Below are 22270 nucleotides of genomic sequence, written 5' to 3' on the forward strand. Positions count from 1 at the left end.
CCTGCAAAAAAGCTCTGCTGGAGCTGTGAGTGGGGAGGTCCAGGCAGGGTTTCAAGCATTGTGACCTCAGTTCTGCCCCACTTTTGAATCTGATGTGCAAATAACAGTTGATTTTCCCTCTCAGCAGAGCTGGCTCAATGGGGAAGTAAAGAGGGAGATTTACACCTGTGTTCCCAACTGGAAAAAAAAAATCTGCTCTTGCTGCTGAGAGGTTTACAAATGCAAGTCAGTTCTTTATTTTGATGTTGCTTCACTGGATGGGTGGCAGAAGCACTGTGACTGGTAACTGCAGACAGATTCTCTAGTTCCTTTAATTGTTTCCGTAACTTGATTTACTTTTGAAATACTCTGTGGATGCTTTGCTTATTTACTGTCTCTTTGCATTTTTGTCACTTTTTTTCTGCCTCAACTGATGAAGTGCATTCATCATTTCTTTTCATTTGGCATGGACAGATACAGTGGCTCTTAATAGTAGCTCACTTAGAACGGGAGCTTCTGGCGAAACGGTTAATATCAATTTAAGAGAGTCCAAGTGATTTATAGGGAAGAGACAAATACCATGTGAAACTGAAGAAAACCCACGGTGGAAAACATAATTTCAAGAGCACTGAGGAAAATCTGAGGAGGATGAAATTAGTTAAAGGAAAAGGCTGGGCCAGCAGGGATAGCTGGGAGATCAGAGAAGAGGGGGCAAAGGTGCTGAGATTGTGTCTTGCCCTGGTCCTTAGGCCATCAAGGCCCCAGTGAGATACCTACAGAAGAATTTCTAAGTGGCTTGAGGACTTGGCTGTTCAGGCTTAACTAGAAGGTGACACAGGGTTAGAGACAAAGTGTCTGAATCCTCAGCTGAGCAGCGCACAGGCATATGCTTTTATCCTGGAGAAGAGATGTGTCTGGATGGCAGGAGAACACAGCTCCATTTCCATGGCATCACGAGAGGGTTCTGCTAACCTAGCCCTCTATACCATCCCTTTGCTTCCCTTCCAAGTTTTGCCTTTCTGCTCATCTCAGGCCTGTGGTGAGCCCACCCATTGTACCTTGGAGTTGTTCCTCCCACTTCTGCAGCCAGACAAAAATCCTCGCTGCCTTTCTCTCCTTTGCTGCATCCAGTGTTCCAGCCAGTTGTGTTTCTTGCTCAGCTTGTGCACCTGCTTCTCCTTCTCTTTCCCACCCATCACCAGAGCACTTCTGCCTCCCCTGGAGCTGTTGGCCACCTGTGCTCAGCTGCAGCCCATAGCTACTGTCCTCTTTCCCCCACGCTGGTTACAAAGGGGGCTGGAACAGATGGTTTAATTTCTACAGGTCTGGCTTCAGCTTACTGCCTCTCACGTCCAAGGACTCTTACCTAAATCTAAACTCACCAGTTTTTGGCCAAGACTCAAGACCTATTATTCTGTGTCTGATTTTCCCATATGCTATTTGTAATGCTTTGTCTGCGGACAATTTTTTGCTATTTTTCAGTGAAAAATAACCTAAATTGGCTGAAATAAGTGTTTCGAAGATGACTTGTTGATTGTAAGCCAAAGCTGGGAGCTGCCTTATAGAGATGTTTCCCTAACTGTTTTCTTTGGGAATAATCAGCCCAAAAGCTGCTCTCAGAGGAGGGTGAGGGCTGAGAGTTATCAACAGAGGGGTTTTAATGACACATGAGCCTTGCACTCAAGTTTCAGTTCGGCTAAAACGTGCCAATTGGCGTGGATCTCTCCCCTGTCACTTGTGCAGAGAGATATTTTTTATTAACACCAATTGCATGGAAGCAGGGGTCGGCCACAGTGCCCCCATGTAGATAAATAGACATTAATGCACTTAGGCTGTGACAGCAAAGAGCAGCTGGTTTAATTTTATGCTCCTTCAGACTCTGTGGGGAGTTGTGCGTGAGCAGCATGGGGCTTTGGAGCCGAATTCGGTGATGGATCCCTCTGCTGAACATCTGAAAAGGTTGGGAAGGAGCAGCCCCTGGCACGTAGCCTTGGTGGCAAGATCTGGAGTGACCTGAGCAAGGCAGTAGCAGGAGGTGGGAAAGTTGTGAGGACCTGGGGGTCTCTGGAGGTGGGCCGAGGGATCCTGCTCAGGTGCTGGAGGCTGGCATGGGGTTCCTTGGAGGCTGGTGAGGGGTTCTTCTCACTGCGCACCTGGCAGAGCTTCAGCCCTGGTTGTGGCTGGGGCATCCTGCTCTTCTTTTGCCAGCAGGTTGATTTTGCAGTCTCGAGTTAATGTTGGAGCTGGAGATGAGCTTTAGCCTAACCCAGACAGTGGATATGGGAAACTCTGGGAAAGGACTGTGCTTGATCTAAAACACAAGGCTGACCAGGAGCAGCTGAGGGACGAGGAGGTGTTCAGCCTGGAGAAAAAGAAGGCTGAGGAGAGAGCTCTGTCTAACAGCTCCCTGAAAGGTGGTTGGAGCCAGGGGGTTTCACTCTTTTGACCCAAATCATAAGCAATAGACCAAGAGGAGACAGTCTCAAGTTGTGGAAGGAGAGGCTTAGATTGGATATGAGGAACATTTTTTTCCCAGAAGGATTGTCAGGCCCTGGCCCAGGCTGCCCAGGGCAGTGGTGAAGTCCCTATCCCTGGAGAGATTTCAGAGCCATGGAGATGTGGTGCCGAGGGACATGGGTAAGTGGTGGTCTTGGCAGTGCTGGGGGAATGGTTTGACTTTGATGATCTGAAAGCTCTTTTCCTACCAAAATGATTCTGTGATGTGGAGACTTACATTTGAATCCCAGTCCAGAGTCCTGCATCTCCTCTCTCAGAGTCCCTGAGCAGGGTGAGCACCATGGCTTTTGGAAAGCACATTTCCCAGCCCCCCAACCCTGCCCTCAAAGCGCTGTGGTGATGCTTGCTGGTTGCAAATCTTGGTCACCAGCTTCATCTCATCTCACTGGGCAGGGTTGTCAAAAAAAGGCTGAGGTTTTCCAGCTCTGTTGTGGGCTCTGCTCCTGCCTGGCATAGCCAGCTGTGATGATGGATATATCTCTTCAGTCCTCGGCACGGATCGTACAACACCTCTCAGCTGTGCTGCCCGATCGATTAGTACATCTCCTTCAATCAAGCAGACTTATTTTGCACCAGCCTGAAGCTGGTTTCTAGCCTGATGGTGCATTGAGCAGTGTGTGAACCCACCTCCCTGGTGGAAAGGGCAGGAGTTGCTTCTGGAAAAGCTTTATCTTTCAAGGTCATCTAATTTGAAGCTTTCTAATAAATAGGCTGCTCAACATTTTGTTGATATAAAGGTCAGTGTCCTCTGATAGACTCAAAGGTTTCAAGCTAAGTGGAGGGAATGGCACTGGTCAGCTGGTTTTGATGATGATCCTAATCTTGTATCAGGTCTTTGATGAGGACACTAACCCCCTCAAGTGTACTGCTCATAGTCCTGAAAATGTGGCTGCCCCAGTGCCCATTAGCATGGGGTAGCTTTGCTGGAGACTTGAACTTGAGTCTCAGCTGCCATACAGAGTGCAGAAAAGGAAGCTTGGATTGTCTGGAAGGAAAAAAAAAACCCAACACAATCAGAGCAATTGTTCTTTGCTGAATATTGTCACAAACTCTTGAGTCAGCTTTCCCAAACCTGTAAGGTGTTTGCTCATTAATTTTTGTAGTGCTGAGTATGCATTTGATGGACCAGCCAAACTGCCTTTATGGGTGAAGACTCCTGTTTTGGAGAAGGTCTGCAAATGCTAGAAATCCTTTTATTCAGGCAGAGGCAGACAGGGACTGTCCTTTTTTGGTGGGACCAAGGAAACCATGAGTTTTGGGAAGTTCCGTGCTGTGGGAATCTGGGCAACAGATTTTGAAGCAAATTGGTCTTCTCCTGGTCTTTTTATTGTGCAGCCTGGTGAAGTGGGAGGTGTCCCTACCCATGCAAGGGGGTTGGATCTTAGAACCATAGAATGTTAGGGATTGGAAGGTACCTCTAGACATCATCTAGTCTTGATGATCTTTAAGGTCCCTTCCAACCCTAACCATGAAGGATAAAAACTGAGAAGCACCTTTTGTGCTGTGTGTCTTGGAGAAAGTTTCTGACCACTGTGTTGTTTTTTTTCATGGAAGTCCCTAAGGGAGAGCAAAAAAGAAATTAGGACCTGGGAGGTTTATATGCCCTTCAGGGCTGATTGTTACAGAAGTGAGGATGTGGGTTGAGACCTCAGGCTCCCAGGCAGTGGGATGTATCCTCTCTGCACGTCTTTAAAGGGAAGGTCTGCTTTCATTTACCTCAGTACAAAGCAAGGTTGTCTTTTTGGGCTGGCATCAGAACAGATGGGAGACTGTGGTCCATGGTGACTGCAGCACAACTCCTGCGGCAACCTTTGGAGAGGTCCGTGAACCCAGTGATGGAAGGAGGTCTGTAGACTCCGGTGGTAGCTATGCCAGAGTGTGGTGGCACAGCCCACACAGGGCTGATGTCCAGAGGAAAATGCCCAGATCATGCAGTAGACTTGTTATTCCTTGGAGAACTCTCCCAGCAGAGCTCTGCAGTGCCTGAGGATTTCTGGAGGCACCAGAGTTCTGAGATCTGGGTTCCAGTGTATTTATGCAGTGTGCTTTTCTGTCTTCTATGAATGCTACTTAAAATTGTGTCAATATAGGGTGACACATGGTCCTCCCTAAATGATCCTTCGGTTTCTAATGTGATACACAGCATCAATTTTCAGGTAGTCTTAGAGCTTGCAGTCTCTTTGCTGTCTCTCTAAATGCCTGTTTAGTTTTTTTTTCTCTTCTCAAGAGCTCCAGGTATGGTGTTCTCAGCACATGGCTCACGTGGGTTTGCTTTCTCCCCTGTACAATTCATGTTACTGGATTGTTGTCCACTTCCCATGGGCCCAGCAGCCTTTCTTCTCTTGGCCTCTGATCCATCACAGGCACTCACTGAAAGCTGATTAACATCTCTCATCAGGTGGATCAGTTATTGCTCCATATCTGGCTCAGGCCAAGGGCCCGGAGATGTTGGATTTCTTTGATAAGGTGCCAAAGGGACTTTCTGATATCTGAGCCAAAGCACTGAGTAAATGCTTTTCCCATCTCCCACCATGGTAGATTCCCAAATCCCAGCAGCAGCAACTTACTTCAATTATTTGTCTGCTCGCTGTGAGGAATTATCTGTCCTAGCAGGAGATGGTTTGCTTGCTTTGTGTGCATCAGGCTCTTGCTGTTGCTTGCTCCCTGCTGGGAGGATGAAACTCCATCCAGGAGACATTTGTAGGGGAGAAAAAAAATAAAAATCAATTGTCAACATCCCAGTGATCAATAAATGCAGTGATAGGTGCAGCTGTCACCATTGGAGCTCTCTGCTCCATCTCTTGGCTCCTGCTGTCTACTTGAGGTAGCTCAGGAGATGCTTGTGGGCACAGTTAGCAGCCAGGAAGGGAACTGCTCTCTGGGGTTTTCTACACCAAGCCACAGTTTCACAGTGAAGAGGTGAACCATAGACATGAGACTCACCCTGGTTCCTCACCCCAGAGCAATTTGCCACCTATTTCTATTTCTAATCACAGAATGTCAGAGGGATGTTGGAAGGGACCTCTGGAGATCATCAGTCCATGGCCCCTTCCACAGCAGGGTCACCCAGGGCAGGCCACACAGGAACACATCCATGTGGGTTTGGAAAGGCTCCAGAGAAGGAGACTCCACAACCTTTCTGGGCAGCCTGGGCCAGGGCTCCCTCACCCTCACAGGCAAGAATTTTCTCTTCATGTTGAGGTGGAACTTCCTATGTTCCAGTTTCAACCCATTATTCCTTGTCCTATTACTGGGCACCACCAAATATAGAGTGAACATTTTGAAGTGAAGCAGGGTCCACTCATCCATCTCTGCCAAGCCCCTAAACTCTCCTCCCTTCTTCTGGAGCTCTCCAGTGCCTGTATCATATTTTCCTCCCTGATTCTCCAGGCATCCTGGGCTCGGTGCTGTGGAAGGTGGACATGGAGGAGGACCTCTTACAGATCTTGGGGGTTCCTGCAGTGGGTATTAATGAACTTGCTTTCAGCATGCCATTCGGGTAGGCATCTTCTTCCTTTTGCTCTACGTCTACCCAGCTGATGGCCACAGAGCTGCTCCCTCTGCCCAAAGTACCCGTGGGCTTTCACTCTTGTTTGAAGCTATTGTTTGGATGGAGTTCAGTGAGGGAAATTAAAGATGTCCCTAATTGCACAGGGTTCTTGAGCCTGAGCTATCACCAACTTTGAGGTCTCCTAGATGACAGCCGTGAGGCCGAGATACCTCACAGCAAGTGCAGGTAGGAATGGAAGAGTTAACAGCAGCAGCTCCCAGACACACTGGAGAGTTACATCATGTTGCTGTGGAAACTAACTTTCTGAAACCACAGTGATGTATGGTAAAGCTTTGGGTCAGTGGGTAATAAATTCTGTTTAAAAAGTGATTTTTTCCCCATCTGCTGATGTAAACATCATTAAGAGAAATGACGGCTGAGAGATGGATTTCTTTTTATATCAATTTTCAGACAAAGAAAATAATTTTTTTTTATAATAAAAAAGTTGCTGGAAATTGGAGAGTGCTATAAATAATAAAATAAAGGAAAAGCACCTGTGATGGAACAGAAATTTTCTCTGGTGATTGGTTTACAGCTCTCTGTGATTTAATAGGAACTTGAAGTTGCCTGTGGGAAGCTGCAGCAAATTGCAGCCTGAATCTCAGACTTTGAGAACTTCAGAGCATTGTTGTCCTACAAGTCCTGTTACCAGCATCCTATTTCCACTGAGGGGGTGTTTGCCTGACCTGCCTGCCCTGGGTCCCAGCCTGCCCTGATGCCCCTGGGGTACTCACTAAGGTTTGGGGCTTTGTTTGTCACCCTTCAGGACCCAGGAGGGTCTAGAGTGAGGCAGCAAAACCCTCTCAGTTTACACAAAGCAGTCCCAGCCAACTGCACGTGTGCTCCTGGGAACGCAGACAACGGTGTCACCGTGATTAATGGGGTAATTAGTAAGCAATTAATGTGCTTTAGAGCATGGCTATACCTTTTCTGCCAACCACCCAACTCAGCATTCAGCCACGTCACCCCCTTTCACTGACAAGCAGGGTTCAGAGCAGCTTGGGCTGATGGAGAAGATGCTTCCAGACCTCCTCCTTGATTCCACCAAGAGCACCCCTATGCCACGTCTGTGTTGGCATGGCAAGGAGTCTGCTTCCAAGGGAAGGAAATTGGGGTTTTTTTGCACTAATTGAATATGAATATGCTGAATATGATTCAGTGGCTTGACCTTGAAATGAGTGCTCTGAAATGTTCTCCTCTAGTAGCTTCACATCCCCAGACTCTTTACAGGCTGTCCCATGTGGACACTTCCCATCTGGAAGCACAAATTTACATTGCCCGGATGTACAGTGTTGCTCTCAGCTCACCCTTCTGCCCTTTTGCTCTTCCCCATCTCAGCCTGTATTTTTACATGCCCATGGCCAGCCCCTGTTTGCCTGGGTCTTCCTCATGCCTGAGGGGATTCTCTCAGTTATATCAAATCATAGAATTATAGAATTACTTGGGTTGGAAGGGACCTTGAAGCTCATCCAGTTCCAATCCCCCTGCCTGGGCAGGGACACCTCCCACCAGCCCAGTTTGCTCCAAGCCCCGTCCAACCATTGCCTGGAGAGGGGCAGCCACAAATTCCTTTGGCAACCTGGGCCAGGGGCTCACCACCCTCAAATTAAAAATTTCTTCCTAATGTCCAACCTAAATCTCCCCTCTTCAAGTTTGAAACCATTTCCCTTTCTCCTCTCACTACACACCCATGTCAAAATCCCTATCCCAGCTTTCTTGCAGGCCCAGATATTGCAAAGCCTCTATAAGGTCACCTCGGAGCCTCCTCGTAGAGGATGTAAAAAAAGGTGTAAAAAAGGGGGGTATGAATGGTATACAAGTGTAAAAAAAAGAAGATAAATTAATGTGATAAAAAATTGTGACCAGGTCACACTACAGAATGTGTGCTGGGGAAATTGTTTGAGCTGTGGTCCTGGTTTGACATCAGTGAGGAGAGGGGCTAATAATGATCTTTCTATCAGTGCAATGAAGGCTGTCACCTGGTGCTGATTGATTTGGTTTTTATTTTTCTTTTTTAAAAGCAAGATACTTCATTCAAAGCAGCTTTAACTATTAATGCTTTTCCCCCACTCTCCACACCTGCCCCCATTTCCTGCACTGCTGTGGGTCGCCCAGGCCACAGGGCAGCTGGGAGATGTCCCAGGTGCATGAGGATGGTGGATGAATCATTCAGCAGTGTCCCTATAAGGTGGAAGCAAGCTGACTTTGATTGCCAGTGCTGAAAGCATCTACAAACAGAGATTTAGCACCAGCCTCCAGGCTTAAGGTACAGCTGTTATATTTTATTTTCTTCCCTTAATTTCTTTTTTTCCCCCTTCTCCTTTGCACTAATGTAATGCTTATTTAGGAGCTGCAGCCATCTGTGTCTGCTAGGGATGGCACTGTTAAATTTGCTATTGCTTTCTTTCCCCTGGTTTGATGAGACTCTCGCAGTATGTGGAAAATTTCTCAGGACAGCAGTGACTTTGATTGCTTTTTTGTTGTTGTGGGGTTTTTTTACTCTCTCCAATAGGGATTGTTCAGAGTCCCCCAAAAAGGTGGTCAGCTGCAGAGCCTGAGGATCCTGCCACACCCTGGGTCAAGGAGGAGAGTTTATGAAACACTGGTGAGACAAAAAAGAAAAATTGATGAAATAAGAGGTGGTGGCTTTATCTGCAAATAAGAATCATAGAATGGCTTGGGTAGGGAGGGACCCTACCAGATTATCCAGTTCCAACCCCTTGCATGGGCAGGGACACCTCCCACCAGTCCAGGTTGCTCCAAGCCCCATCCAACCTGACCTGAGACACTGCCAGGGATCGGGCAGGCACAGCTTCTCTGGGCAACCTGGGCCAGGGGTCCAGCGGCCTTACAGGAAATAGTTTCTTCCTACTGTCCAACCTAAAATCCCTCCTCTTCAAGTTTTAAACCATTGCCTTCTGTATGAAGGGGAAAGGGAGGGAAGGAGGAAGGGCTGGGCCTGGACCCCTCCCCGTTCCTCCCAGCGGTCGATGGTTGAAGATGGTTCATGTGGGAATTGGGACAGTTGCTGTACTTGAGTGAATTGGTTTTAATTTTTTTTTTTTTTTTTTTCTAGTGTCTTTTCAAGTGGAATAATTCTGCCTCGACAGATGGACAGGGACGCATCCCAAGCCCTCAATCTGGCGAGTGGCAGGAGGCTGGGGCACAGCTCCCTCCCTGCCAGGCACAGAGAGGACAGGGCTGGGCCTTGGCCATCAGGCACTCATCTATTTTCGTCAGGCAAAGGCACAAGTTGGTTTCTTCTTGTTTAGTTACTGAGTTGCTTGCAAAGGGCCTTGTGTTCACCCATGTGAGAGAAGGTAAATCTTGAAGCTATCTATGAAGAAAAGAAAAAAAATCCCACATTTTTTACAGTGCTGTAGAGAAAGCTGCTCTAGATGGAATCCCCAGTCCTATAAGTTATTTGCCTTCTCATCCTTCTCCTGTAACGTGTCCAGAGCAGAGCCACTGAAATGCTCAGAGGGCTGAGCACCTCCCTGTGAAGCCAGGATGAGGGATTGGGGTTGTTCAGCCTGGAGGAGGATCCCAGGTGACCCTATAGCAACATTTCAATATGTGAAGGGGATACAAGAAAGCTGGGGGAGGGCTTTGGACACAGGTGTGGAGTGAGAGGACAAGAGGAAAGGGTTTATAACTTGAAGAGGGGAGATTTAGGTTGGACATTAAGAAGAAATGTAAAGCGCCTGGTGTGGGAGGGCGGTGGTGCTGGGTACCTGCAGTACCACATACACCCCACTGACACTTCAGAGCTTCTGCAATATGGTTTTGCAGCTGTCAGCATGATGAATGGAAGGGCTGTTTTATTTCCTGCTTTATCAAATACTAATTATGGGTATGATAATTCTACGCATCACGGTTTCTTTTGGCTCATTTGTTTTTCATTCCCTAGAGACACAAGAGGGGGCATTTCTGTCCCCCCTCCCCTCACAGTTCCATTCTTGAAATTCTGCTTTAATTGCTTCTCTTCGGCTTTTGCTTAAGGTTCCCTGCTCTGAAGGGTCAGTGTATTGATCCTGCACTTTGATAAGGTCAGTGGAGATCAGCTGTGACATTTGGAAGAGATTTGCTCCTCCCTTAATGGGCTTAGTCATCAAAGAGTTTTGCAGGGGACAAGGTAGAGGAGAGATCGAATTCCAACTCTTCCTTATGTTTATTTAGGCAGTCCCACAAGGCTCTGAACATTGATACCACTTGAGAGACCAGAGCATCTGAGGTAGGGGTTATGAACCCTGCCTGTGATACCAACTCTGGTGTCAAAATCTCATTGATCCTTCATGTCAATGACCCAAGGTACAGCAGATGCCATCCTGGTGGCTGGGTGAGGTGACACCTAATGAACCCAAAGGGTGAAGAAGAGGTTAGCCCCCCCACTTCCCACTTTCAGCACATCTGCACCCCCTGGGCTTGGCTTGCTCCTCTGGTGTGGTGCCTCCATCCAGCCACAGCCACAGTGAATGTCTGGTGATTCAGAGGAAGGTGAGAAAAAAAAGAAAAAAAAAAAAAAAAAAAAAAGAAAAGCAAGCAACATCTGTCTGGCCAAATGAGCCTGGAGGAGGAAAATAAATAAATGAATTCCTTCCTTCTGTCTGCAGGCAACCAGCTGAGGTCTTGGGGAATGAGACTGGATGGCAGCTCTTGGCTTCATGAGGAGCTGAGAGGCTGAGCAGCAGATAACGCAGAATTTCCTGTTCTTGTCATGGCTGAGGGGAGAAGGAAGGGAGCAGGGGCATGGAGGGATGCCCTGCCCCATTCAGCCCCCCTCCCTCTGAGCCTGGCCTTTGGACTTTCTCCCAGGAGCTGGATTAAAGCCTAGCTGTTCAAAAGTTATCTCCTGCTAGGCTAGCGATGTCAAAGGAGGAGGGTTCACACCTTGGCAAGGTCCTCCAGTATTCTGTTTCCCTCCCTGCTGGGAAATTGTGCTGTATTTTGGGATTTATCTGACCTGAACTTCCAGGCATTGAATGTCACCATGTCCTTGTCAAAGCCTGGGAAGTCCCCTGCAACCCAAGATTATTTCCATGTTGAAGGTGTCTAGACATCTTATGATCTCTTCAATCAACTCTTTGTTCAACTGAAGAAGCTGAGCTGAGGGGTGAGTTATGAGCCACAGAACTGCTCTCTGGTTTTCTCTCTCCCTTCCCTGCATGGACACCAAAGCCTGGGGCACAGTCAGTGGGGTTGCACAAACTGGTTGCACATGGTTGACTCTTCAACAGCCTTGTTATCAGCCTTGAGTCCTGACTGGCCAGTTCCTGAGGCACGTCCTCACAGGGCTGAGCAATGGTTGCTGAGCCCAAACATACAACATCCTACCTTGACCTCTCATGGTCCAGCAGGCCCAGCTCCTAGCCCCACAGCTCTCCTGGAAGGGGACATGTGGTTGCCCCATGGCTCGTGTGGTTGCTGATGAAGGGATAATTGTGGGGTTTTTTCTGCCAAAGACAGTTCCTGGAAAAGCTCTGTAAAGACAGAGCCATGGTGTGCTCTGCACTAGGGCTCTCCAAGCCTCTAGTTAAAATACTGGGGGGAGGAGGTTGTTTTTCTTCTATGGAGCATGTAAATATGGGTGAAAAGGGGGCAAAATGCTGGGTAAGAGAGGGGAAGAGTGCTGGGTGAGACAGGGAGCAAATGCAAATGCCAGGGAAGGCCTCGTTCCTGTCCCTGATGGGATGAATATTCACTTACTTCATGGAAAGCATCTTGAGTTCTTGCTGCAGTTCATGCTTTCTGAGGTAATCTCTCACATTGGCAGTAGCTGTGATTTGCATTCCTTGTTCCCAGAAGTGTTAATCTTGCCTTTGGTTGCATCAGAATGCATTTTTCCACAGTCATGTGCCTAGGCAGTGTAGATCAGGGGTGAGCAGCTTGCAGGCCAGGGATCAGGTGAACCAAGATGGATCCATGCTTGGTTACTCAGATCAAGGAGCCCTTCATCAGGGGCAGACTCCATTGATACCTGATAGGACAAGGTGACAAAAATGGGTTTTATGGCTCTACAGGGACAAGTGAATCCTGCCCCTTGTATCTGATCTCATTTATCCTGCTCTGTAACCTGCCCTCTTCTCCCTCTCTCTTTCTGCTGTCTATAAATGTCCCCATCCAAGAGTATTGCTCCAACAAATGGTGGATAAAATGCCAAATGATGTAGACAGAGAGCAGAGCATTGGCATCGATCTAAACTGCCTGGAGGTCCTTACTGATTGAGAACAACAGATTTTTTGGTGGTGTTTTCAGCCTCAGAAGGGAGGCCATAAAGTTTTCGGGGTATCCCAGGCAATGGCAGAGCAATTCAATCAGGTTTGTTTATCAGATTCTCTTTGTCTCCTTTATCTTCTCCTTCTTTTCTCCATCAGGGTAGGAAATGCCTCCTCTCAAGGGTTGGTTAAGCATTGCCAGGGTGTGCAGCTGCAGCTTTGAGCAGATACAGGACTATGAGGTAACATAAAAATTCAGTTGCAGAATGAAACATCTGGCCTCCAGGCCCTCCTCAGCTCTGGTCCTGCACACTATCATGCCTCAGGGCTCCCCAGCAGACTCCTCAGGATGGGAAAGACTTGTCTCTCCCATGTCCTCTCCACTTCTCCAGGGAGGATTTCCAAGGTACCAGTCACTGAGCAGCTCTCCTTGGAAAGACCAGGGAGACATCGACCAACTTGAGCCCACAGGGCAAAGCCAGGTGTGGGTCACTTACTAAAAAGCCACTTCAGCTTTTTTTCATCTGGGTCTGACTTGTCTGAAGGAACAGACTGGCTTTGGGTACTCAGGGTATGGTCCCTGTCCAAGCTTTGCAGATCCTGTGTATCTAAGGTGAAGTAGGAGAGTGCAGAGGGTCCCCTGCAAGCTGTGGTGTCACTGGACGGTGCAGATGGATTATGGTTTGTGCCATACCCAGGTTCATGCTTTGCAGACACTATTTCCAGACAAGAAGTGGTAATTCCAATAACATTGATGTTTAAAGTCTGGGAGTGAGCTCCTTAGGTGTTGAAGTGGATGCAGCAGGGCAGTGAGGCCCTCAGAAGTGGATTTGAAATACAAAGATGCTTTGTTTCTGGTTCTGTCTGGGGTACTGTGTGAGCTAGAGCAGTCCTGGGGCTCCCACAGTTCAAAATTTGATGTGCATTGGTGTCACCAAGCTGAGGGTGGTGTGATGGTACCCTCAGTCCACCCAAGGACCTTCAGGTGTGCTCCTGGATGATGTGGTGTGTTGCAGACCTCATGGACCACTGAGATGCAGGGAGCAAGGTGCAGGATGGGGCTTGAAATGAGTCGAGGAGGGGGATTGTCAAATGCAGCCCAGGGCTCAGCATCAATGGGACTGTTAATATCTTGCAGGCAGGCAGGTGAGATGCAATTCTGGACATTTGGAATTTTGGAGCTGAAATTGTCCAGAATGGGAGAGCGACCGAGGGGATGAACGTTTGAGGTTTTAGGTGGTAAAGCAAGCCTGGAGCCCAGTTGTTTGTGGTGATGGGGTTCCGTGGGAGGGTGAGGGCCAGCAGGAGCTTTCATAGATTGCACTTTGTGTTTGGGAGCCAAGTCTCTGCTTGCAGCCAAGCAGATCTCTGCTGCTCCCATTAAGCTGTCCTTAGGGCAATCACCTTAATGGTCCCTCTTGTGGTTTCTGCCTTCAGCCTCTACTATTTAAACACTCAGTCTTCACTTAGCTAACCTACCATACACAAATACAGCTCTCTTCATCTCCCTAGGTAAATCAATACCTCCTGCCCTCTAATCTTTGTAGTGGCTTTCTCCCTGCTCTCTCTGACTCTCTGTCAGTCTCTGAAAAGTTTTTGTCTTTTGGGCCTCATTCTGCACAATTTCAAAGTTCCCCAGACCCTGCCCATGGCAGGAATGTTTGGTGGCTCCTTGCCACCTCCCCTTATCTCCAAGTGGCACAGTTATGTATGGAGTGTCTCTTGTCCCCTTCGGTTGGTGTGACTCTTCACAAGCAGCTTCCATGGGTGCTGGACATGCCCCATGATGCAGCTCAGGCTTTCGAGCTACAAGATGCTGAAGGCCCAGGCCCTGCTGTGTTGTGTTGGGGTGAAGGATGGTGACCCTGCTTGGGTTATGAAAAGGAGTTTCTATAGTAATGGGTGACTGCTGAAATGAATCCCATGTTCTCTGCACAAGGACAAGAGGGAATGGGTTCAACTTGTGTCAGGGAAGGTTTGGACTGGATATTAGGAAAAAGTTCTTCACTGGAAGAGTGGTGAAGCTTTGGAACAGGTTGCCCAGGCAGGTGGTGGGGTCACCATCTCTGGGAATATTAAAAAAATGGGTAGATGTGGCACTTGGGTAGATGATTTACTGGTTAAGGTGGTGTAGGAGTGCCAGTTGGACTTGATGATCTTGAAGGTTCTTTCCAGCCATGATGATCCTATGGTTATAATACGACAAATCCCTGACATCAGTTCAAGCAATCCTGAGATGAGTGGAGGGAAATGAGATGCAAGGAGAAGCCATTTGAGTGGATGTTGTGGGCATGCCTGCCTGGCTGCTTCTGGGGCATCTTTATCTGCCATCAGTGGGTTGTATCATGGGCTCAGAGTGAATCCAGACCAGGAATACCCATCCTAGGCTCAGGGAACGATTACCTCCTGCCAGCTGCTAAGCTGGAGCCCCAGGAGTCTGCTGATGGACGACGGGAAGCAACCTCCTGCCTGGATTTATTGCGGGTGTTGGACACCCAGCCCAGCTCACACTTCATCCCAAGAGTTCAGCCTGTTGGTCATGTTACATTTGCTAAATAAAGCTGTCACTGAAGTGGACTTGAGCATGTGACCGTGGCTTTAGGGCAAGAATTAAAGCTCTCTGTAGGGCTCGGAGAGACTCCTGAGCAATTCCTCCCCCTCTACTTGCCCCTGCTGTTACCTCCAGTTACCATTCTACCCCTGGACTGGGAATGTTGTGAAAGTCATTTGAATCCATTACAGTAAAAAGCCTTTTTTCTTTAGTTTTTTTTGTTTGGTTGGTTGGTTTGTTTTTTTAAATTTTTTTTTCTTCTCCCCTTTCAAATTAAAGGTTTATCATAGCAATAAACCGTTCTTTTAACATTTTGTTTCAGGTCAAATAAAAGCTGGGCAGGGCACAAGGCAGAGAATCTCTCCACTCTGCTCATCCCCCCTGGATAAATGTAGTTGTGCTACAGTGGGCCATATAGCTTAATTAGTCACTATTCTGTGATGTTTCTAAAAGTGAGCAGGGAGGGAGGGAGAGAGGAAAGGAAGAAAGGAAGGAAAGAGGGAAGGAAGGAAGTAGAAAGAAAGAAAGAAAGAGAAACCTACCTCACCTTTTCAAAGCCTAGGCAGACTGGCTGTGTCGTATTTCCTCTATTCTCAGAGGTGTTAATGAATTCATTAATCACTTAATGGCAAGAAGGGTCTTTAGGGACAAGCATCACAATTTACTGCTCCCAGGAGGCAGCCTTTCTCTCTCTGTCGCTGAGCTGAAGTTTCAGCTCCACTAATTTGTGCCAGACTTCTGCCTGCAGCCCTTCCAAGCACCCACCAACCTCCTGAGCATTGTGGTTCCCAGGAGCAAAGGCAGATGGAGCGACAGGGGATGCAGTTGCTGGGGAAGGGGCTTGCAAGATCTTCCAGCTCTGAAAAGCTGGGAGGCTGAACAGAGCAAATAATGGAATCATCAAGGTTAGAAAGGACCTTCAAGATCATCATCACTCCTATACCACCTGAACCACTAAACCATCTCCTGAAGCACCACATCTACCTGGTTTCTGAATACCCCCAGGGATGGTGACTCCACCTCCCTGGGCAACCAGTTCCAGTGCTTCACCTGTCTTTTGATGAAGAAATTTTTCCTAATATCCAATCCAAACCCTGCCACAAATTGAATCCATTTCCTTTTGTCCCTTGTATTGGTGCAGGGAACATGGGGTTCTCCTCATCCTCATAGCTGTCTTGCTTGCTTTTTTGTTGTTGTTTGTTTCTCCCTCCAGTGGGACAGGCTCCCTGAAAACGTACTCTAAAAGCTCCTCCTTGCCACAGGCTGGGGTGATTTTTCTTGCTGACTGATGGGAAATGTAAGCTCCGGCCATGTGGCTGGATAATCTGGCCTGGGACTGCAGGCTGCATCGTGCAATAAGTCTGGGAATCTTTTCTAATGGAAGAACGTCAGGGTGATGTATTTTGACTGCAACTGTCAGTCAAGATGGGAATTTGAATGTTTGCATTTCTGTTCCATGGAAAATGTTGATTATTTTCAGTCTCTCGCCCTCATTGTGGGAGAGGAGCTGGTGCCAAAGTTCCCTACAAGATGGCTCTTTTGGCTTGTTCCTAATCACATGGAGGTTGAAGGAGAGGAGGAGGAGAACAGAGCCCTCCATTCTGCTAATTCCCTTCCACCAGCCTGTCATCACTTTGCAATTGCACCTTTTTAAAGGATGTGGGGCTTTTTGTTGTCTTCTGTTGGTTTAGATTTTTTCTTTCTTTCTTCTTTTTTTTTTTTTTTTTTTTTTTTTTTTTTTCCTCCCTGCTATTTTTTCTCCCATTTTAACTTCTGTTCTGATTTCTCTTCCCATCTTTCCCCTCAGTCTGTTCCTCTCCTAAACTAGGAGCCAAGGGGTGCAAAGGATGTAAGATTGAGGGGTAGGAGGGTGGGCAGATCTGTCCATATGCTGGTGTTTGCTTCCCACCCCTAGTACCTGGGATTCCTTCCCCACTTTTGTATTCTTTGCCCAGCAGTTCCTGTAGGGATGCGCAAGGTGAAAGACGGGAGAAGAAGGTACTGTTGGTCTGAGAGAGGAGAAAGGAGGGAGAGGAAGCGAGGAAACAGAAGTGCTCCATGATAGAAAACACAAAACAGAGGCAAGTTCAGTGAGTGCCAGATGGTCAGAATTACCAGGGACACACAAAGCCCTACATGTCCAACTGTTTGCTTTGGCAGGGATCCTTCAGCTTTGAGAGGCTCCCAGGCACCTCTTCTCCTTGGCTCTCATCCCCTTTGCTGGTCTCTGGACCCCTCTTCTCCCTCTACCCATCTTCTTCTCCTTTTGGTCTCCCTCCTGGCATCTCATCTACTGCTGCCCACAATTCACCTTGTGTCTCAAATGCTTCCTTACCTGAGCATGGCAACCAGTCTTCTTCCAGCCCTAGGAGATGTCTCCCTTCAGGCAGGCTTGCTGAACATGGGGGCTTGCCATGTGGCCAAGCAGAGGGCAAGCATCTTGCTTGGGATGGGGATGGTACCTTCACATGGCAACTTCAGGTGCAAGACCTTTTCCGGCATGACCCTGTAGAAACACTGGAGCTCTGGGCTGTCTTTCCTGTGATCATTAGCTTCTCCCTCCCCAGGAGCTCAGGACATCCTTTATTTTGTTGTTTTAGCTGGCAATCCAGCAGGATGCTTTGCAAGCACAGGAGCCAGCAGACATCACTGCTCCAGCCAAGCTCCTGGGGGGGCACCTGGTGATGATAAAGGGGGGCTACAGAGAAGAAGGAGACTACCTATTTACAAGGAGTCTCATGGACAAGAGAAGGGGAAATGGGCACAAGTTGCTCCTAGGGTGATTCCAATTGAATACAAGGAAAACTTTTTCCCAGGAGGACAGTCATACATTGGAATGATTTCCAAGAGGAAGTGGTGGATTCCCCCACTTTGGAAAGTTTGAAGACTCGGCTCGACGGGGTGCTGAGGCATCTCATATAAACAATATTAGAAGGGTTGGGCCAGTTGATCCTTCAGGTGCCTTCCAACCTAACATTCTAGGGTTCTATGATAAATTTGAGCCCCACCACAGGGGCTCCAGGCAATGCAACCAGGAGGACCCCAGTGCACAGCAGGGGAGATTGGGTTCTTTTGTGTGAGCGTGTGCTCACCACATTCGATACATTTATTATTCTAAATTGCCTTCTGCACATTTTACAATAATTACAACTTGTGTTTGCCTTGTTATCTCCACAGTTACTAACAAGAATGCCATCATTACTCCAGTCATTAGCAAAATGGATGTTGTTGTCCAGAGCTGCTGGCTGCGGGACTGCTTTCAGGAGCAGGTTTGTGCATTCCAACCTTCCCCACTCCGTCTTTCACCCGGGGGAATATTGTTGTTCTCAGTAGGGTTGAACTTAAGGGGGTGAAGGGGGGATGGAAATTCTGTGGAGAGAAACACTGGTTTGAGGGAGTGCTGTTGGGTGTTAAGATTAGCAGCAGGGAGCTCAAGGAAGCTGCTAATGGCAACAGCAGTAGAAATTCCAGAATAAACAGCCATTGCCTCATGCTCCTTCTGTGTTTGGTGTGTCTTAGGTCTGATCCTGGTCTGATACCTCTCCCTTTGAAGCTATGTTGCTTGGACCTGAGGAGATGCTTTCTTTCTGGTGGTGGAGATCCAGGGATAAAGGTGGAAAAGCTGGAATGAAGCATTCAGTTCTTGGAAGGTGAGTTTAGCAATAGGAAGCTCCATTGGTGTCACTCATCAGCCATTGGAGGCCCCAGCAGAGATTCTGGGTCTCCCTTGATAGATAAACCAGAAAAAATGGATTGGGTAGGTTAGGTTTTTTCATTAGGAATATTTTTCTGTTCTGTGCCTCCCTCCCAAAATTTTGAAACCCTGAAATAGTTGGAAATTCTGTTAGAGTTCCCTCACTTTGTGTGTGTGGGGGGGAGACATACAGGAAGGAATTTGTAGCGCCTCCCTAAAAATTCTGATTTATCTTGATGTGTTCTCTTTTGTGTTCTAATGAAAATGTTAAGCTTCATATTTCAATTTTCACCTTCTTTTTTTCCTTGAAATCTTACTAAACTCTTTACCAGGCCCTTTGTGACCAAGTGACACATTTTGTTTAAGTTGAGTAATAGGTTTCATTCAAACCCAAATGATTGTTTTTCTCATTTTGGTAAAAAGGAAATAAAAAAGAAAAGGATTTCTTAATTTTCCCTCAATTTCTGCAGCCTTGGAGGAACCCAAACTGTTAAGTCTCTGTCTCACTCTAGACCCCAGAGGAAAGGTCTTATTAGCTTGGCATGCAAAGACAATATGCAGAAAGACAGAAGCAAATAGCAAGCAAGGTTTGTTTGTTTGGGGTTTTTTTCTCCCCAAAGTATCAACCTACTACACCACAGTGCAAAAATTGGCACTTTCTCCCATGGTTTATTCTCACAAGGCTTCATTTCTCTGGGTTTAAAAGCTACTTACATCTTTGCAGGACAACCACGTCCTCAGTACTTTAAAAAATCACATTAGTTGTCCTTGTTTTTTTACAAGAAGCTGGGGAAGATCTTATTTATGGGCAGATTTTCTTCCTTTCTAAATGCAAATTCTTAATTCAAGGGAAGATGTGTAATTGTTTCCTGATATCAGGTATTTTTAGGTGTGCTCCCATCTGAATGCTAGCGAGCAGGCCTTTTTCCATTACGCTTTGGAAAGAAAAACAAATTTCAATGGGATTGTATTTGCTGAATACTGATTAAAATAACTCAGTGGAATTTAGAGTTTACATGGCAAATAAGGCATAAAATATGACTTACTAAGTTAAACTGTTTCTTGTATCTCAGAAGACTATCACCGTATTAAATCACAGCCATGACAAAATACAACTCATAACACAGGTGATAGCATCATGTTCCTTAAAATGGAAAAGGAATTTTTTTGTCTTCTACCAAACTTGGAACGCAGCAGGAGAAATAATTCACATACATAATGAATTATCCAAATACGCTACAAATCAAGTCATCTGTGTATATATCAAATTACCCCAACGTGTGATACCTAAAAGGTGTTAAAGGTCCTCTTCAAGTCTTCAGTACAGTAAAAGAGTAAAAGAGAAGGTGAGCCATGATTTCTGTGGAAGCCAGCTTGTCCCCCGAGGTGATGCTCCAGGAACAGTTTGGGTGATACCATAGGCCAGATTCACACAGGTGCCTATCTCCTTCTCCAGACTTTCAAGTTCTGGCTTGTGACATTTAGAGAAGAAGATCTTGTTCCTTGGGAGTTGTGGTTCCTATCAAAAAAACCCTGTCCTGCCCTGTTCCAACGCTCCCTCTTTCCAATATGTGTAACCTAAAGTGGGTCACCAAGCCCCACAGCTTTGGTTCAGCGTGCTGCTGAGGCACAACCCTCATATGACCCCCTTCCCACTGATACCATGAGCACAGCACCCACACATCAGGAAACTTTTGGTGGCCGAAACTCAGATGAAGGTGATGACAATGTTTGGAGGTGGAGAAAAGAGGGAAACTGAGTCACATTTGTGGCTTTGAGTGAGGGTTAAGGATTGTGGGCTGCACCACAGAAAGGAGGATTGGTTGAAGCAGAGGCAGGAAACTGGAGTTGTGTGACCATAAGTGTGCCTTTTCTTGTGGACCTGAGCAACCCTCTGAGGAAGACCTTGCTATTGCCCTGACTTAATTACATATTGTCATTGGGCCATTTTTGTTCACTGGTACCTCGAGGTCATATGAGAAGTGGACCTCGAGCAGTTTGCTTACAGAGGGGCCACCTTACATGGCCAGCTTCAAATCTCCAGCTCCAGAAGCCAAACTAGATGCTGGTGTTGACTTTAAAACCTCCACCTCTGGGTATTTCGCTCGTGTAGCTGTGCTCTCCTACCACAGCCCATCGTTTCTGGTGAGTCTGGACGCCAGTAATGAGCAGCTAGGGAGTTGTTGCTTGGGCATTCACTCTGGAAGAATAAGGAGAGGGCTGCTAGCCAGGTTTTATTTCTCAAAGAGTCCTTCACTGCTTGGCTGTTGCAAAAAGGAGCAAGGGTTTGAGCAGGGGTAGGCTTGAGGCTTCTACGAGATGAGCTGCAATGCTCCAGTGATGCATTTCGGTCTTCAGAAAGTTCTAATGGATCTTTGATGCAATGAGCCCAGCTCCTAAATGGGGTAAATCTGCCTCTAAATCTGATAATCTATCTTGGTTGATAGCCCCAAATGTCTGACAGGAGACCAGACTACCACTGTGGGCAGCATTTGTCTGGACTAGAGAGCCTCTGCTGCTGTCCTGCATGTCCTCTGGCACACAGAGCATTGCCAGTGGCCCAGAAACACCCAGGCAGAACTGGTGAAGGACTTGGGGACTTCCTTGTCCTGTGCCAACCCCACTAAAGCCCTGGGAGCAGCTCTGCAGTGACCAGAGACCCAGGCCCTGTCGTACTGGACTCTCCATTGACCTCTGCTCAGAGACACCACTGAGGAATTATGCTTAATTAAACAAGATGAAGAGGGCGAGAGAAGCAGAGAGAAGTATCTGGGATTTGCTCTTGTTTATGCTGAGGCTCTCCATGGGGGATGTTCTTCAGTTTGTCTCAACATGCCGTGCGTCCTTTAAGTGAGAGGCTGCAGTTTACAGAGTCAACAGATTTAGGCAAGCTACGAATATTAATTATTAATTACTCTTGGAGAGTCCCATACATTAGATTGGTGAAGGAGTTAACAGCTCTGCCTCCTCCTCCCCACAGACACGCTCCTGCTGTCAGATTCCTCTCCCCAGCTAAGACCCCAGTACTAGAAATAGGCCAGAAACTATTTTCCAGTCGAGTGGCTTTTAATGGGCTCTCTCAAGACTTGTTCTGTGACTAGATAGGTGGAGAGGAGGGGTGATGGGATGGATTCCCACCATATCAGGGGTTTTAACAAAGTGGGGCTTGGTGCTGCTGGAGGTTGTATCTCATTCTTCAGAAGCACACACTGAATACCCACAATGTAGGGCTCTACTCTGGAGAAACCCATGTGCAGGACTCCTGAGGAAAGCTGTGTTTCTGATGAAAAGCACAGCAGTGGAGTTTTTTATCATGTCTCCCAGAGAGAACACCTGGCCCTGGGAGTCCCTCATCTACCTCATTCCTATGGCAGAATGAATGAATTGGTATTTTGTTACCATGAGGACAATAGTTTGGAGATGTGGCATGTTCCTGGCTCTGCAGATGTTAAGAAGGTGTTGGATTGTTGCTTAGAGCTTTTCAAGCCATGAAGGTGCTGCTTCCTTCCCAACATGTTCCTCTCTTGCAGACTCTTGCTTGGGAGATGAGCACGTAAAGGTCACCCATGTGTTCTTGGGAGCAGAAGTCTTGCTCTTGTGAAGGGACTTGCCCTGGGAATGGAGGTCCACAAAGGAAGGTACTTTGGGATGACTTTGGGGATGTGTCTTCTGCTGAGCTAGGCCAGCACAGCTCTGCTGGCTTTAGGTGTATGTTTGAGTCTGGGCTGCTGGTGCCTTAGAGCACTAAATGGAAGAGACACTCC

At 47.3% G+C, this 22270-nt stretch overlaps 1 long non-coding RNA gene across 2 annotated transcripts in view; it reads left to right on the plus strand.

The window, feature by feature from the left end:
- The first annotated feature begins 17996 nt into the window (after positions 1 to 17996).
- The window catches only part of LOC139799491 (uncharacterized), a 36325-nt gene continuing 32051 nt past the window's right edge, over positions 17997 to 22270 (plus strand). For both annotated transcript variants that reach the window (XR_011727302.1, XR_011727303.1), the window contains exons 1-2: positions 17997 to 18081; positions 18332 to 18462. This is a non-coding gene — a long non-coding RNA (uncharacterized lncRNA). The remainder of the gene's footprint in view (positions 18082 to 18331; positions 18463 to 22270) is intronic.

Source organism: Heliangelus exortis, chromosome 9 (assembly GCF_036169615.1).
Source record: "Heliangelus exortis chromosome 9, bHelExo1.hap1, whole genome shotgun sequence".
In the NCBI taxonomy this organism is placed as follows: Eukaryota; Metazoa; Chordata; class Aves; order Apodiformes; family Trochilidae; genus Heliangelus; species Heliangelus exortis.